Source organism: Odontesthes bonariensis, chromosome 4 (genome assembly GCF_027942865.1).
Source record: "Odontesthes bonariensis isolate fOdoBon6 chromosome 4, fOdoBon6.hap1, whole genome shotgun sequence".
NCBI lineage: Eukaryota > Metazoa > Chordata > Actinopteri > Atheriniformes > Atherinopsidae > Odontesthes > Odontesthes bonariensis.
In genome coordinates, this window is record NC_134509.1 from 41,265,934 (window position 1) to 41,285,041 (window position 19,108).

Consider the following 19,108-nt stretch of genomic DNA (forward strand, 5'->3'; position numbering starts at 1 on the left):
GGATCTTAATGTAAACATTCTCCTTCTCTCTCTGGGAGCACGCTACACAGGAAACTGTCATCCGCAGAGGTTTTCTGCACTGATCCACAGTGTTTTTTTATTTTGTAATAACTACTTTTTTTTTTTTTAAATAAAACTTCCTTGTATATGCAATGGTTTCGGTGCTTTTATTCCTTTATTCCTCAAAAATCAAAGTCAAAATTTCATGTGGTCTGATTTTCATGGTAAGTTGAAATCTCTATAGGTATGCTGATGTCCAGCTGCACCCCAAATGCCAAGGCATTCTCACCTGTAATTACATAATGGCTGAGGCTTATATGATGATTATATTGCTGTTTTCATTCGCTTCCAGTGAAAGAAACAACGAATTCCAAACGACATTTTCCAAACCTTTATTTTCAAATAATGTACATAACATAGTCACTCCTCTGGACGAAAATTTGAAACAAAGTCCAACAACCCGCATTTGAGTTGGTCGTGGTGGTCAACAGGAACCACATGCGTTGCTATGTCAGCCAACGAGAGAAAGAAGGACTGCATCGGCGTGTGGTTTGACTGCTGCAGGTTCTCCTTTAGCATGACCATAAGCTGCTGTCTATGTTCAACAGCAGCAGGGTCACCTATGTTCCTTTTCCTCTTGCGAGGTGGCGAGTGCAAGGACACGCTAGATGTGCTAGGTGCCGAGGGTGCGGGAAGGCATGCCGATGTGGATGCCGTTGCAGGTGGCTGGTCCTCGGGTGTCAGGAAGGACGGCGGACTTCTTGGCGCAATGGGGGACACACACACGGACAGCCTCGGTGGAGTTCTGTGTGGTGTATCAATCTGGGTGCTGTTCATCTGCGTTTCCTGGAGAGTCTACATTAAACAAACATAAAAGAGACGTTTTTAACATACGAGTCAGATAAAGTTGATATAGCTACCAATTGATTGTTTTGCTTTTAAGAAAGGGGACACAAAGTAGCTTTTTACTCACCATATTTGTTTCGGTGTCTCAGTGTTTCACGACTCATTTAGACAATTCGCCTAAAAGAGGTGACGTCTGTAGCCCCCGGCATCACCACTTCGAGCCTCTGCCCTTTTCTTCGCCTTCACCAGTCGGTCCCGTAGCTTCTTCCACACACTCTTGCATATATCTCCCTCTTTCCCCAAAGTTTTGCCGATCTCAGTCCAAGAGTTTTGGGCGTTTTATGTGGTCCCTGTGCTGTTTGAGAGAAGTGTCGTACAGGTGTCTGTACAAACGCACTTCCTCACTGAGCCTGGTCTCGAAATGGTCCATCCGGTTTGGCGCCGCCAAGTTACAAAAATTGACTGGTGCACTACAACGCGCAGCGCCGTCTTTTCAAGGGAAGCTCCAGGCCTGAAACGTCATTTTGATGTCACGGTGCGACACCGCCGTGACAGACGCGTCAACCATGCTAGCGCCTTAAAGGCTCCAGCATGGCTGCTGCGTCTGCTCGCGCGAGCGGTGTTGATGACGTCACGAGTTCGTGCCTGCCATATATAGTGGCGCAAGTCGTTGCGCCAGTAGTTGCAATTTTCTCCGTCACAGAGGTGGCGCTGCTACGAGAAGGTTACCGCTACTCTACAACCACGAAAGTGAAGAAGAAAACAATGAAGAGCAGGAACACTGTCATTAATGATACTGCTGCAGTATTTGGATAATTTAAATTTTTTAATTCAGTTAAAAGAGGTGAAGGTCTGAAGCCCCCGGCATCAACAGAGTCTTTGCCCTCTTCTTTGCCTTCACGTATCTGTCCCGTAGCTTCTTCCACACATTCTTACAGAACTCTCCCTCTTTCCCCAAAGTTCTGCCAATCTCTGTGCACCAGTTTTGGGAGTTTACGTGCTCCCTGTGCTGTTTCACTGCAGTTTCTTACAGCTGCTGTACAAACAGACCTCCTGACTGAGCCTGGTCTCACATCGGTCCATCCGGTTTTTCGTTGGTGGCGCCGCCAAGTTACAAAAATCGACTGGTGCACGACAACGCGCTGCGCCGTCTTTTCAAGGGAAGCGCCAGGCCTGAAACGTCATTTTGACGTCACGGTCCGCCACCGCCGTGACAGACGCGTCAACCATAAGCGCCTTAAGTGTAAACATGCAGGCCAGGTGCATAAAAAGCATAGCAGAAGATATCTCCCCTCCCACAGTGAACATGCATGACATTTTATCCAAGTTAGTTATGTATCCTTAATTTAACAAGTAGTTTTACATTTTTACTTTAAAGATATATAAGCATTGTTTTTCTTTTCATTACAGAACACATCCAAATACATCAAAGCACTTTGTCAACAAGAGAAAACATTGCAGTGATAAATATTTGGTAGATGGATATCACAAAGAGGATAATACACTAGACAAGACAATGTAAACCACCACAGCATTGTCAGAGGGAAGGATGCATGTAGTACAGACACATACTTGCCTGGCTCTGGTGATGTAATTGTTGATTTATTGTCAACGACATAGCCAAAATTTTATTATGAAAAATTCTGAGATATTTTCTCCTTCAAGCTTCATTGCTTTAAAAGCAATTTACTGGATATGAATGTCAGTATGTGGAAACAAGTCTTTAGAATCCAAATGTCAAAAAGTCTTGCTGAGATGGAGAAAATAGAGATTTGCAGGGGACAGACAGTCGTTGTTTTTGAGCTTCCCCTTTGAGCCTTTGATAGTTGAACAACAGACTGTTTGACAGAATAATAAGGAAATTATGACTCGTGAGTGTTTCCACATTAGAGAAGATGTCATTCTCAAGCTTTTCATTGTGAAGCCACAAATCCTCTTAATTAGGAAGGGGGTGTGGGGTGAAGTGAGTAAGACAAACATGTTCCGTTGATCACACTTTACTAAAACACTTTTACAACTTGCTGGTTGGACTTGGGCAATAACAATACTTGGTTAGGATTAGGTTAGGCCTATAATACATTCTTCTTACAATGCAGTTGTCACCCACATAGGATTAGGGTTAGGCCATTTTTCTGGTAATCTTGATTACACGTAAACAAAACATGTTAAATTTAATTTTCTGGTTAGCTTTAGAAAATACACTAGGGTTGGAAAATTAGGGTTAGAAAATATCCTTTTTACAAAGCAGCAGTATTACCATGGGTGCCATTCTTACCCCTCAAATGCAGTTAATCTCACAACCATTACACATTTTTGGAATGTTAATTATTTTCTATTTCTGCCTGAATGAATAAAAGCCATATGGGCGCGTTTTGTGAAGGAGGATAGTCTCCTCTCTTTCTTGCTCTCAATCTCCCGATCTCTGTCTGTTATCTCCCACATACACACACAGCTTCATGCTGCAATCTGGCGTCTGCAGTTCATTGCCTGCCTGATGACAGTGCTGACATCTTGCTCCATACCCCCTACACACCACTACTGCATTAGCCATGACAGGTGTGTGTGCAAGAGTGTGTGTGAGTGTGACTGAGAAAGAGAGAGCAGGACATATAAAAGGCTTGACTATTTACCACTTCAGCTAATGTGTGCTCAGGTTGCATTCTCTTCCTCATAATCTCTTCGTATATCTTGCACATACTGTTGCATACACCTTGTAAAAGAATGTATATATGCTATGTATATTTTAATTGTGTGTTCAGTCTGGTATGGGCGAGCTCTGACACTATCCCTCGTACAGTTCCATTGGCCCTCTTCCCTGTCCTGACAACTGTAAGTTGCTTCTTCTCAGCGTATGAATGAAACATGACAAAAGAAGAGATTTTTTTATTTTCTTTAGTAAGCAATGCATAGAATGACCTGAAGTTATTATATCTAATATATAAGTATATCTTAAAGGAAGGAGAAAACAGTACTTCTGGTCAGTGTTGTTTAAAAAAAAAAGAAGTAAATACTGCAAATTCTTCTAACTTAATAGAGAAGTTTAAAAAGTCGTTTTGAAAATATCTGTATATTTTAAATGAATTTTGTCTAAACCCTTTTATTTCTTTTCGCGGGGGTAAGGCTGCACAGAAAGGAATATTGTTTTATGTTTTATCTCCCAGAGCTTCTGGCAGCATCCATGATTGTATGCTTAATAGTTTTTTACACAGACCAGGGACAATGCCATGAACCTTTTAACCACATTTTCATACCACTGCCTGGATTTTCCTCTGTATATTTAATTTGATTAAAAATTCAAAGTTCCAATATATAAACTCAGAAAACCACGGGGTGTCATATAAATATATGGCACACCCAAAACATATTCACATACATATATATAGTTGCAAAATTGTTGCACCAATATCTAGCCTGTAGGGCTGTCTTTGTTTATTGTCTTTTTTAAATGATTATAGAACAATGTTTGTTCAAGTAAATGCCAATAAAAATCAACCATTAAAACACTCATTGTAAATGTATTATATTAATTGCATAAGCAGCTTTTAACAAACTAAATAAAATGCATGCTCATTGTTGCAAAAGCCATTTTTACAAAACTAAAATATGACAATGATCTGACCAGGTACATGAGTATGGTATACCGCTGGCCTATATATTATCAAAATAAAACACCTAAATTTTATTTGATTTTTTTTTTACATATATTTTGTTACATACATTTATTCACCTTCTTTTTCACTTGCCTTGGCATTAATACAACAAACAATAAATATTGTTGTATTTATATGTGAGGAAAATATTTGAATCATCACGTGGTTCATCATGTCACAATCTCCTGTCCCCCCTGGCAGTGCCTGAAGTTTGACACCTTAGTCTGCTATTCTTGTTGAAGAGAAGACATCAGCAGGAGGTTAGCCTGCTGTCAGACCTGTCAGTGTTAAGCACCTGACGGCAAGAGAACTCAACTGAGGCCATCCAATGCAGAGAGCAAGGAAGTGGTGGCCTGCTTTTCGTCTCACAATTGGCAAGCACTGAGTAGGACGAGGCTCTCACACTGAATGACACACATGTCAGGCCTGTAACAGAAAATAACTGATTTGAATGTAGAAGTGTAATTATAAACAAAACCACAGTGATTAGATGCTTAAACTACGATCGCCATTAACCATTGCTGTAAGTTTGATTCACTCATTATGAAGCCTAATTCACCAAGGACCACAAATCGGGAGAATTAATGTTATGTAGAAACTAACCTCCCACATCTATGTTTGAACAGGATGACCAAAGACAGTGTTTTACAAAGATATAGACAATGGGCCTCATGCAGCAACCGTTCGTACGCACAGATTTGTTCTTAAGTCGTGCGTACGAGTGATTTAAGAGAATTTGCGCATTCACCAATCTTTTCGTATTTTACGTTTTCTTTCAGGTACGAACAGAATTTACGAGTGATCCAGACCTGTCGTAGGAGTTTCCTAAAATAGTCCGCTGTTATTCCAATCAAGTTTGCTTGACTAATGGATTGTATATTTAATTACTTTGAAGCAATCATAAATAGATATATACATTATACCCCATAATGATGCTGACATTATTCTGTTTGACTTCAATTATGCACTAATTGAAGGTTAATTTGACTCTGTATATAAAAAGGTCAATGGGAAGTGTAACCAGCGGCTGACTTGCTACTTTTGGATGCCTTAGCGCGTCAGGCTCTTGGAAGAGAGCGTGTGTTCCGAGACCGCGTAGATATCCTTGTGGAGACAGACGAATTGCTGTCATCGCGATTAAGATTCCCAAGGACTGTGCTGCTACAAATATGCAGCTCGCTGGAGCCACAACTCCAGAGAAAAGCACGCCGATCAAACCCAATTCCACCACACGTCCAGGTCCTCACCACCCTTGGATTTTTGGCCACTGGAACCTTTCAGAGGGAGATTGGAGACAGATCGGGGGTGTCCCAGTTCTCTGTGAGTCGTGCGCTCCCCTTGGTCATCAAAGCTCTCATCAGTTTATCACCCATTGTACATCAGATTCCCATACACCTCTGTCCAACAAGTACAAATTAAGAGGGACTTTCATGCCGTGGCTGGACTGACAAACATAATCGGAGCAATAGACTGCACACATATACGCATCAAAGCACCCGTGCTGTTGTGGAGCGCACTGAGCTGAAGGCCAGGTGGGTGTGTCTCCATACAGTGAGGGGGCAAACTGCTCTATAGCCCAGAGAAGGCATGCCAGATTTGCACAATATTGCCATGAATGAGGGTCTCCTACTTCCTGAACCAGCCCAGGCAGACCAGAAGGTGTGGTGCCAGAAGACCCCCCTCATGGACTGCGCCATCAAAGTGCCATCATGATGAGGCAACAACTGATTGCACAACTTTAGTTACAGTCATCGAGCACATTTTTAAGCCATTTTCATATCAAACCATTTCTTCTTTATTTCGGTGACATTACGAACTTACAGGTGACACGGAATTAACAGCACTCGTAATAACTTCCCATTTCTTGGCTTTAGCAGGTCCCGTAATTCCACTGCTGACTGTTAAAAATGACAGATTTTCCTTTCTGGATCTCTGAAAGCAGAACTTCAATCTCAGAGCCCCTAAAGTTGTTCTTTTTGCGCCTTGATGCCATTCTCATGACTCAACTTTTCCTGGCACAGGAGAGAGGAAGCTTGGCATTGATCATTTACGCAGGTCGTTGACACAATTTTCCGAAGTTAAGAGCGTTTGTTGAATCTGACGTGGCGTGTTCGTACGAGACTTTTGTAAGAAAAAAGTGAGACAAATTGATAATAAAAATATGAAAATGTTCTTGAATGAGTTTCCATTGTTCTTCGCTTTGAGAAGGGTGAATCCAGAGCCATGGCCTGTTCAAGTTGTAATTTTGGAAGGTTGATGTTACTAAGAAAATGATCAATGTTACTGTCTGGTGGATCATGTGGTGTTGAGTATAAAGTTTTATAGAAGTCCCTAAAAGTGGTGTTGATAACATCAGAGTCATGGGTGATATTTCTGAGTCCCTAACAGAAGAGATTGTTGTTTTCTCTTTGTTTATCATTAATTGATTTGCTAGGAACCTTCCAGATTGATTGCCATGCTCAAAGTTCTCCAAGCAAAGTCTTTTTATCAGGAACTGTGTTTGTTTATAAATTTAATTTAACATGAGTTTAGCTTTCTTTTTTTTCTTTTTTACCCTTGTCCTGTCCAGCATTATGGCAGCAGAATTGTAATCTGAATACCGTTTATGCTAAACACATTTGCTATGCCAAGGGAAGCTTTATGAATGTAAAGCTCCCCTTGATGCCCATCAACTCCTCATTTGTATTTATTTATTTTTGTTACAATATTTAACATGATATGATAATAGTGCCGAACCGGACCAGGGGACAGAGAGAGAGAGGGAGAGCGAAGAAGAGAAAAAAGGAACAGAAACATGAAGAGACAAACATAAAAAACAATGAAAAATCAGACAACCAGCTACACCTGTAAAAACAAAACTGAAGACGATTCACGGCTTTTGTGGGGAATCCAGCCTTAGAAGCACCAGGAGCACCTGTAAGCAGACAAGCAGAGAACAAACAAATAAAAAAACACAAGCAGCAGCAATCTCATATAATACACAGATGACCTTAAACCACAGGACAGCACAACAACTGCTTAGTGAGCATGCTACTGGGCTAATGAATGTGTGTGTGTGCGTGCATGAACATGCAATACACATAGATGGTCCCACATAATAACCATGCTTAAATATCAGTGTATAGGGCCACAATCCCCCCCCCCCCCCCCCCCCCAGCAATCAGAAGCAGGCTGAGAGGGCCCCCAGACCCAGGCCACCAACAGCCCCCAAGGAGCACAGAACCCGGGAAGCCCACCATAGGGACAACCACACATTCCCCCAGAAGACAGCAGAGGAAGCTCCCGGACAAAGCCCCCACAAGCATCCAAAGCCCCCCCGGCGACCAGAGGCGGCAGCCTACCAGCCCCGCCAGGCCCCCGCCACCCAGACATGGGCCGCGCGCCGGAACCGGCCCCCGCGAGCCCGAGCACCACCAAGAGGCCCCTCCCAACACCCGAGAGGGCCAGGCGCCCCAGACATGAAAATTAATAATATAATTTTCATACGCACGAAAAGTCCTTGAAAATAAAGAATTGTGCGTATACTTACCGTATTGAACCTATGAATAGCTTATGGTCAGCGTATTGACAGCGAATGTTAGCAAATGTCAGCGTATGGCCAGCGTATGTCAGGGTATGAACAACGTATAACCAGCGTACTCTGCGTATGACTAGCGTATGAGTAGCATATGAACTGCGCATGCCCAGCGTACGTTTCAACGCGCCTATATCAGCAGCCTTTCCACATTGCTCCATTATTGCAGTAGACAACGCGCTATCAACATCTCTCGAGACATTCATCTCGATCATGCCTCCCAAGAAGCAATCGTCGTTTGCCCGGGCCCTGGGCCGAGGTCGAGGAAAAGGCAAAAAAACACAAGAATCATTCTCACCCAAACCTGCTGAAATGCCTGATGCACCTGCGGCTGATGAGTTACATGCTTCTGAGCGATCAAGATCCCCAACTCCTCCTCCTGACCGCTCCCGTGAATCGTCGGTTGCCTCAGATATGTCAGTTGCCACCTCCATCTCCGCCCGTCTGGCTGATGACAAGGGGAAAAAGAAGACCTTCATGCCAACGTATGGCAACTTATGTCCAGCGTTCTCGACCTATCAGTAACGTACCTATATCGTACCTCTAGCGTATTCAGCGTATGCCTAGCGTATGCTTAGCGTATTAACCATACGCTCGCATACGCACAAAAGTTTTGAGCATGTTCAAAAATTTATTTCTGCCTCAGCGTATGCCAACGTATGCCAGCGTGCTTGAAACGTATACAACCTATGCCTAACGTTCCCCTAGCGTATACCAGCGTATGAGTGATAATTTTCATACGCTGGCATACACTAGTGCCATATGCAACAGTGTGACAGGGCCATTACATGTGTTACTCAAATCTCCTTCTGTGCCGTGCATGTTAATATTAATATGACATACTGAGGTGGAAATGCAGCAGGTTGGGGAAGAGAGAAAGAAGAGAAAAACAGTGCAAAAGAGTAGAAGTGTGAGATAGAAAAAAAGCCCAAAACAAACCCAAATAGACGCAACAACAACAACGAAAAAGAATATGGAGGTGATGAGGGGTGAAATGTTCACAGCCATAAAGCAGTGACCTACCTTTGTGCGGCTATGTGTATTATGTATACTAGTGTTACCTATATATGCATAGTCCTAAGTTTTATTTCAAGCCAGTATGCGTAAGTGTTCGTGGTTACTGTTCAGTGTGGTTACCTGACAAGATGTTATATCGGCGGAGAAAGTAGTATGCTTAATAAAGCCAGGGGGTGATGTTTGGGTCTCTGAAGAGTTGACCGTTCACATAGAGTTTATCCACGGCGATGACAGCTCGGGAGTTTTCTTCGATGAACTTCTTCCTCAGCGGGAACAGACGTCTACGACGATCCAGGATCTCCTTCGGGAACTGATCGTTGACGCTAAAGTCCGTTCCACGCAGCTCTCGTCTTCGGCTCTTCACCAGTTCCTTCTGCTTGAAGTGTTCGAATTTGGCGACGATCGGCCTGGGTCCCTGGTGGTCCGGTCTCCTCCCTCCGAGGCGATGAACCCGGTGGAAGGTGATCGTGTCCACGGCTTCTTTCGGGAGCTTCAGCTGTTTGTGAAGGAAGATTTTGATGGTGGTCTCCGGGTTCTCCTCCTCACGTTCCGGAAGCCCGGCAAAAACCAGGTTGTCTCGCATGCTATGGGCCTGAATGTCGAGAAGGGACTCCTTTATTTGTTTGTTTTCCTTGTTGAGGCTTGTCATCCCCTCGGAAAGTTGCTTTACCTTTCAATGTTTTGTTTTCTTCGGTTAGCATGGTTAGCTGATTCTGGCTAAACTCCAGGGATTCACGCAGGGACTGGAATTCCCTGTGGAGGATCTCCACCAGAGCAAGCCTGGCATCAAAGCTCGCCAATCGCTCGTTTATGGAGTCTAGGATGGCCACAAACTCCTTCTGTGGCGAGGCGGCAGCTGTCGGGGACTCGGCTTCGCGGCTGCGTTTGGTCGCCTGCGATGGCTTCCCCATGACGACACGTTGGAAGCTCTCCTCCACAAAATCCTGAAGTGACTCGATCGTCTCTTCCAGGGTGGACGATATGTTGAGCAGTCCACGTAGAGGTTTCAGACCTATATTTTTAGGTTTTGGGTCTCGTTATCTGGCGTTTGTTGTGGATATTAGCGCTGTTTTTAGAGCTAGATGGAGGACGCCATGTTGGATTCCGCACTGGGCTCGCGAGAGTTCACAGCATCACACGCGATCTCACCTGCTCACCTGTGTATGGTGTGTATATATGAGTTTAGCTTTCCTTAATTCATTCATTTTAATTCCAATATTCTTGAACTTTCCTTCTTTTTCTTATTTGATTAAAAAGAGATTATTTTGTCTCGCATTACTGCTTTTCTTGCTTCCCAAAGAACACAAGCTGACATTCCTGGCAGGTCATTATTTTCTAGATGTATAGCTCATTCAGTTTTGAAATAATTAATTAAATCAGGGTCTTTTAGTAATGATGTATTAAATCTTGAATTTCTAGCTGGTGGTATAACTGTTATTTGTTAGCTTCCTCTCAAACGCTTCTTCCAAGTGGTCTTGCCATGGAACTGTCAGCTCCAGTAGCACGACTTGCTTGGTTGACTCAGACTCAGACACTTCAGCTGCTGTTCGAGGTCCACCAACAGCAGCCAGTCTCGAGCAGAGGTCAGAATGCCTGCCTGCTCCCCAGCCCTGATGAAGACGATGGAGATTCTTGGAGAGACGGACCTGCTTTGCCCACACAAGTCCAATGCTAATAGCTTCAGCGATGGGCTTGGCCATTGCCTCCAGCTGTGCAGCAGCTGAGGATGTGCTATAAATCAGAATCAGAATTACTTTATTAATCCCTTGCTGGAAATTCCTTTGTTGCAGTGCTCTCATTACAGGAAAAAGAAAAGATTAATAAGAATAAGATGGGGAAAAAATAAAAATAAAAATCTCAATATGTACAAAAATACAATAAACAGTCTTTACAATGCTACTCAGTAGCTAATTATTAATGTTATTGCACATGACTGGGTTATTGCACATGGTGAAGTAATGTCAGACACTGGAATTGTACAGTTTGATGGCCACAGGCAGGAATGACTTCCTGTGGCGCTCTGTGGTGCAGCGTGGTGCAGCGTGGTGCAGCGTGTTGCAATCAGTCTCTGGCTGACCAACACATTGTGAAGAGGATGTGCAGGATTGTCCAGCATGGATTTTATCCTGGACAGCATCCTTCTGTCTGACACTGCTGTCAGAGAGTCCAGCTCCTCTCCGACAACGTGGCTGGCTTTGCGGATGAGTTTCCTCAGTCTGTTGGCGTCCTTCACCTTCAGTCTGCTGCCCCAGCATGCAACAGCGTAGAGGATGGCACTGGCCACCACAGACTCGTAGAACATCCGCAGCATTGTCCGACAGATGTTGTAGGACCTAAGCCGCCTCAGAAAATAGAGACGGCTCTGGCCCTTCCTGTAGAGGGCGTTTGTGTTTTTAGTCCAGTCCAAGTGCATATGTCGGTGTTTCTGCTATGCCCCATGTGTGCAGGTTAGATAGGGTTGGGAGCACATCATACACTGCCTGGATGTGGAACTTAATACGGTGAGGCTCGGCTTTCCAGATCTCAGACCAGGTCACCTTCCTCTCAACAGCGTTCTCCCATCTTGTCCAAGCCCCCTGTGGCCTCATTCCCACTGCCTTGCATGATCTTGTCTCCTCCAAGGCTGCTCTCACCTCTTGAACAAGGCACTGCCTCTCCTTCCCTCTGGTGTTCAGTTGGGGAGTTGGAAAGCATCCCAATCCGGCTCTGCCTCTTGTGACCTCCAGGCTGGAGAGTATTGTCCATTATACACACTTGTAGTAATTCGGAATTCAGTATTCGGAAGCAGGCAGGTAGGTGCAAACACAAAGAGAGAAGCAATTAGACAGTAAGTGCTGTAGTCACTCTGTAATATATTACTCTGTTTGGATGTTGAGCAGAGAATAGCATTAGCATACTTTACTCAACTCACATCTTTGAATTGTTGACAGCCAGTCATTACCTGTTCTATTTTACACACAGTGACACACACAAAGTCAAACAATGATATACTGTATAAAGACAGCACATTTACCTACACACGTTTAATAATCACAGTTCATTTAGGCGCAGGAATTCGGTTTACTTGGACAATAAATTATAATTATTCATCTTATTGTCACAAATACCTCGACATATGATGCGTAACAGAACTGCACAAGGTGTCTTTTTTTCATTATAAAAATGAATTGTGGGAGTTTTTCTTCTTTCGCACAGAAGACGCACAACATTTTGAACTATGAGAACCCACCATATGTGTTTGAAGCAGAATTGGATCATTAATATCAAAGTCAGCAGCAAAAGAAACCATCACTTCATAGACTAACGTAGGACGTAGCTGTTTAGTAAATATACTCAGTACCTGCAATTGTGCTGTCATCTTGTCTCTGCTTTTGTCCTCCATTCATTGTTGGCCTACATTGCCCTTGACATGTGCAGTCACTAGAGTGAGGAACTCCATGTTTCTGAGTGGTTGTAGGAGTATCAAATGGCTAATTTCAGCGCAAATAAAAAAAAAAGTAAAAAAGGTGTATTGAAAAGAAAAAGTCTTGCAAATGACTACTGGATAAAACAAGATCCTTCTGCATGGACATACAAAAACATAGGTCCTCTTTTTTTTAAGCTTTGAGTAATGTTTAAGTTGATAATACATCATTTTAGAACTGCAGACAAGCCAAAAAACATGAGAAAAGCATGCCATGGAAACAGGCCATGTTCCTGATATTTCGTTTTAGCTCTACCATTAAGCAGAATTTCACACTTTTGTACTTTTTGGAAGTGCAAGCACCACATTTATACATGTTTGCTGTACCTCTGGAGATGGAAGGACTGTCCATGATTAAATTCATAAGCCATTAAATTTTTGACCGATCAAAGGTTTGACAATTTGGTTTGTTACAGGTATGTAATAACGATATGGAAAATTAGACTGGATTAGTCTTTTAATAAGTGCATGCACTTCGTTACCACCACTCACCATGTCATCACTTCAGAAGAAACATAGCTCCCGAGTTTGAACCCTGCCTTTCACCCAATGGCAGCTGTAATAGGCCCCAGCACTGTTAGGGTTTGTGGATTTTTGGACTTTGGTTTACTTTTTTCATATCTTGTTTTATCTGTTTTGTTTCTATTTAGTTTTCTTGTCAATCAGTTAGTCTTTGATCGTTATAAGGATTTAATGTTATTTGTGCATTGACTACTCCTTTTCTTGCTCGTGTCTTTGTTAGTTTTTACATTGTGTTTCAGTGAGTGTTGTCTTGCTCAGTTCAGTTTTGTTCGTTCCTACCTTCAGTAATTATCCTCAGTTTCCCTGTTTTGGTTTTGTTTCATTATTTTCTGTTTTCTTGTTTGTGGTTAAGTGATTGGTTTTTATTATGTTTTGTTCTCGTCATTAGGCTAGTCTTGTCTTGCTTCAGTTATGTTAGTTCTCTCACTCATATTTACCTCAATTTCCATGTCCTGTTCATTAGTTCCACTCATTTCACCTGTGTTCAATCGTCTCAGCTGCTACCATTCACTAATCACTTCTCCTTGGTACTTAAGCTCTCGGTCTTCTCAGAGTCTTTAGCTGTTTTCACACTGAGATCCGCTACCTTAGCGGGTCCAAATTGCCACTTCATCCCGCGTCGAGCAATGTGAAAGCTTGGCGTGTTAGGTGATCCGTGTCGCCTGAAGCCGAGTTCCGGGGGGGTTGCCTAGTGGCAAGATGGTCACACGAAACACATAAAATGCTGGGCATGTACAATGACGTAGGCACAACCCATGCGTCGGAGGTAGGGTTAAATACACCTGTCTGCATCAAATTTTTCAAACCAACGATGGCGGGACACCTTGAGGACTTGTTTTTGCAATTGTATATGCAGTTCATGGAGAGGTTATTTTACGGGGTGTGGATGGTCACAACGTGGGATGCCGCCGAAGAACATATGCAGAGAATACAAGAGCACTATAATGTCCAAGTTGAGGAAATTCATCGACAATTTGAAGCAGAAGAACGCGAACAGCGTCAACGAAGACGTTTAGCTGTCATGGCTCTGAACACACATGTGTATGCAAGAAGAGTGTGGAAGATGGCAAGACCACAAGGGTTGGTGTTTTGGTCCAATGCTCTGAACAGTTTTAACGACGACGAGTGGAGAAAGCATTTTCGGATGTCGTGGCAAACCTTCGACTTTGTTGTGGAACTTGTTGAGCCGCATGTGAGGCGCAAGGTAACAAACTTTCGACAACCACTGGAACCACGTTTAAAACTTGCAATTGCTTTGTGGTGGTATGCCACCCATGTGAATACAGATCGGTGAACTGCATTTTTGGAGTTGGTATATCCACTGTGTGCACAATAGTGCGCGAAGTTAGTGCAGTGCTGAAGACGTTTCTTCGTCGGTTTGTTTGCATGCCGAGTGATGTACGTCTTCGGGAAACTATCGATGGATTTGCGGCATGGGGTTATCCAATGTGTGCAGGTGCTATAGATGGCACACATATCCCTATCATTACACTCAGGAATGACCCATCGGCCTACTACAACCGCAAGGGCTGGCACCACAACTTCTGGTAAGGCTTACATAGCAAATATGTTGTGTTATCTGAAATGGTATAGTTTTTATAGCGACGTGATTCTTGAGCAGTTTACTGATTTCTCTCTCTGTATTTTCAGCTTCACAGACTTGTATGTGGGTTGGCCTGGACGCACGCATGATGCCCGGATTTTTGCTAACTCCTACATCTTTACTCCAGATTCAAATATCGTTTTTTTTTTTTTTTTTTTTAAAAGCAACACTCACACACAAAATAACAAAAATTAGAAAAATACTGTAAATCGTCACATTAGAAAAACACTACATTTACAAACTATTTACAAGTGCAAAATATCAAAATAAGTGTGAGTTCAGTCCAGCTGTTGCAAGAAGGAAGATGCCTGTCTGTGCGACTCGTCCTCTGCGAGGAGGCTGGGGAAAGGTGGCGGCGGAGAATAGTGCAGCAGGTGGACGATAGTGGTGTGGAGTGCTGTGATGTAGCGCATTAGCATGGCCCATCATGTCCCGCAGAATAGCAGAGTGGGACTGCATGTCCTGAAACATGTTGGTGAACGCAGACATCTGTTCTGCCCGCTCCCGTCTGTAGGCCTCCTGCGCCGCTGTCTGCGCTTCGTCTCTCTTTCTCCGAATCTCATCTTCGCGTGCCATCCTCGCCTCCCAACGCATCATTTCCCTCTCATCGTCCTCACAACTCGTCATCTGGATCAGCTCACGGGTCTCGTCAGCCATCATCTGCTGCTTTGTCTTTCGCCTCTTTGGTGGTGGCGCTTGTTCTAAAAAAGAAAATAATTCAAATAAGTCATGTTTGTCCTGGCAATGGAGCGGTCAATATAATATATATTTATATGTATATTTCATACACACGCAAATACTAAAGTAACAATGTAGACCTACCGAGCTGATTGTCCGAGCAGTTTTCACTGGTCCCGCTGGCTGTTTCGATCTCGGCGGAGCTGACAGATGCTGTGCTGGGGACAGGAGACGGTGGAGTGGGAAGAGGAGCGGGTGCGAGCTCCATGCTGCCCTGAATGGCAATGGGGTTGGCAGAGTGGCTTCCTCCCCACATGGCGTGGCACATGTCGAAATATGGCCAGTCCAATCGCCCTCTGCCACTCCTGCCATTGTGGTCATTAACAGCATGGAATTTTTTCCTCATGGCTTTCAGTTTGTTAGTCACCTGCGTCTTGCTGCGTGGGAAACCGCGCTCTCCCATCTTTCTCGCCAGCCCTTCCAGCAGAGGTCCATCTTTCACCGTCCCCGACATGTGGCGGTAAATAACGTCCTCTGCTCGGAGGCTGAGGAGCTCGCGGACCTCCTTGTCTCCCCAGTTGGCCATCTTGCAAAATGTCTCGAACTTGCAGAGTAGAACTTGAAGTGAAACTTGTCCTCACCTGTCGCTGTTGTTCTGATCAGCTGTCCATTCTGTCTTTTAAACTCCTCACGTCACACCACGCCCACTTCCATCCCGCATCAATTGCTTTCACATCAAACTCGGCTCGGCAAAAAGACTAGGGTCCGACGCGGGTCGAATGGCGAATCGAGTTGACACGGCAGCCCGGGTTGGCAGTGTGAAAGGAACAGCGGACACGCTAAATTCGCGAATTAAACGCGGGTTCTTCCTCAGTGTGAAAGGGGCTTATGTCAGATCCTCGCCGTTACAATCTCAAGGGTCGTTGGTCTGTTGTTGTTATTTTGGTCAGTCTAGTCCTTTCAAGTTCACTTAGGAGAATAACCTAGGTAATGGTTAAATAGGAATAATGTTTTGGAATGTCCTGAATTTAATCCAATAGATTGTATGCAAGGACTGTAAAGAGCAGTTAATGTGATGAAGCTGTTCCTTTTTTTTTTTTTTTTGGTACTCCTCTGTCAACTTCTTAAAAATCTGCATTTGTTTTAGGTGATATTTTTATGCTAAAATATACAAAATTCTAAAGCGTTTAACAAATTTCAAGCACTCCAGTGTTCATCCTTTTTAGTTCATGAAGTCTGTTTCTCCTGGCATTTAATTTAATAGCGCCCACTTGATATCCTTTCTATTTGGTTTTCTTTGGACTTCACACCCCAAATGCTGCACCGCTTCTCCTGCTATTTCTTCATAAACATGTGCTTCAAAATAGCTCCCTTGGTGATAGATGCAGATAAACAGCGTGATGAGATCATCAAGATCATATTTGCTTTGTTGATATGGTGCTTCCTGATCTCGGCAACATAGTCGGAGTGGCTTTATGTCCATCGAGCCAATGTTGGGTCAAACGTAGGAAAGGCTTCTAAATGAACTGTTGTGAGCATATTTAAGTTGACAAGCGTGTAGACATCCAGTTCAGGGCTTATCATCTCAGTCACAGCATTCTTCCTTCCATAGTGTTTTCAATTTCTACAGCTTTTTCTGTTACTAATCAAGCTTGAGGGGGACAAAAACCTCCCAATGCCAGATGGGCTAAGAGGATAAGTCCTAGACTTAATCAAATTTTGAAGGTTATATTTAACATGTCTAAATATTTCTTTACGTTACCTATTCTATTTGACGTGATCTAAAACTGTGAATTTACTTTTACTTAAACCTGATACTGTGAATAGTGTAACAATTATTTATCATTTTAATTGCACAATTCATTCAGTGAAAACAGCTGGAAAGCTTGTAATGTCTCCCATCATTATGCCTTCTGGAAAACACTGACCTTTAGCTGCAGCCAAATGTTCACACTTATCCTGAACAAGAATAGATAATCACTTTATTTCGATCTATAACTTACACAATTTTGCATAGTTAAACTCTATAGCTTACCGTTCTGTTCTAACACACTCCTACAGATCTTTAATCTTTATTCTCACTTTTTAGCGGTGTGTCTGGTTCTCTAGCGTAGCATGGCTACCGGTTCTCTTCCTCCTTCTCCTGCTTTCACCTGCTCCGTGTGTCAGATGTTTAGTTACTCCTCTGCCTCCTTTAGCGATAATGGTACATGTAACAAATGTAGTCTTTTTGTAGTTTTGGAGGCGAGGTTATCTGAATTGGAAGCTCGGCTCTGCACTGTTGAAAATCAACCGATAGCGAGCCAGGCCCCTTTTGCCAGTGTGGAGCCACCTAGCGTACCTAGCTCCATTAGCCGCCCCCAGGCAGAACCCGAGCAGCCGGGATTACATCGTGGCTGGGTGACTGTCAGGAAGAGGCATAGCTCTAAAGTCAAGCCCGTTGTTCACCATCGACCTGTCCACGCTTCAAACAGATTTTCCCCACTCAGCGACACACCCGCTGAGGACAAAACCCTGGTAATTGGCAGCTCTATAGTCAGAAACGTGGCATTAGAGACACCAGCGGCCATAGTCAAATGCATTCCAGGGGCCAGAGCGGGCGACATAGAATCCTATTTAAAACTGCTGGCTAAGGATAAACGTAAATATGGTAAAATAGTTATTCACGTCGGCGTTAATGACACCCGGTTACGCCAATCGGAGGTCACTAAAATTAATGTTGCATCGGTGTGTGATTTTGCCAAAACAATGTCGGACTCCGTAGTTTTCTCTGGACCCCTGCCAAATCTGACCAGTGATGACATGTTTAGCCGCATGTCGTCCTACAATCGCTGGTTGTCTAGATGGTGTCCAGCAAACAACGTGGGCTACAGAGATAATTGGCAATCTTTCTGGAGAAAACCTGGTCTGATGAGGAGAGACGGCATCCATCCCACTTTGGAAGGAGCAGCTCTCATTTCTAGAAATATGGATGAATTTATTTGCCACCCTAAAACATGACAACCCAGGGCTCAGACCAGGATGCAGAGTTGTAGTCTTACACACTTCTCTGCAGCTTCCCACCTGCTGCTACCCACCCAATCGATTAACACAAAAGGAGCAAATCCTCTTGTGCAAAAAGAAATTATTAAAACAAAAACTTTAACTGAACAAAAACATCAAACTATTAAATGTGGTTTGCTGAATATCAGATCTCTCCTTTCGAAGTCTCTGTTAGTGAATGAGTTGATTTGTGATCATCATATTGATATATTTTGTCTTACAGAAACCTGGCTGCAGCAGGAGGATCATGTTAGCATTAATGAAGCAACTCCCTCTGACTGTTTAAATGTTCACGTTCCTCGAACCACAGGCAGAGGAGGAGGAGTGGCAGCTATCTTCAGATCAGGGTTACTCATCAGTCCCAGACCCAAGATTAGTTTGAGCTCTTTTGAATATCTGATTCTCAGTTTTTCCCACGCAAAGTGGAAATCCCAGAAACCTCTTGTGTTTGTTGTTGTGTATCGTCCACCTGGCCCTTATTCTGAGTTTCTGTCTGAATTCTCAGAGTTTTTATCCCAGTTAGTGCTGAGTACAGATAAAGTCATTGTAGTGGGTGACTTTAATATTCATGTAGATGTTGAAAATGACAGCCTGAATATGAACTTTAATTCTATATTAGACTCTATTGGATTTTCTCAGAGTGTTCACGGACCGACTCACTGCCTTAATCACACCCTTGATCTTGTTCTGACTTATGGCATTGAGAGTGAACA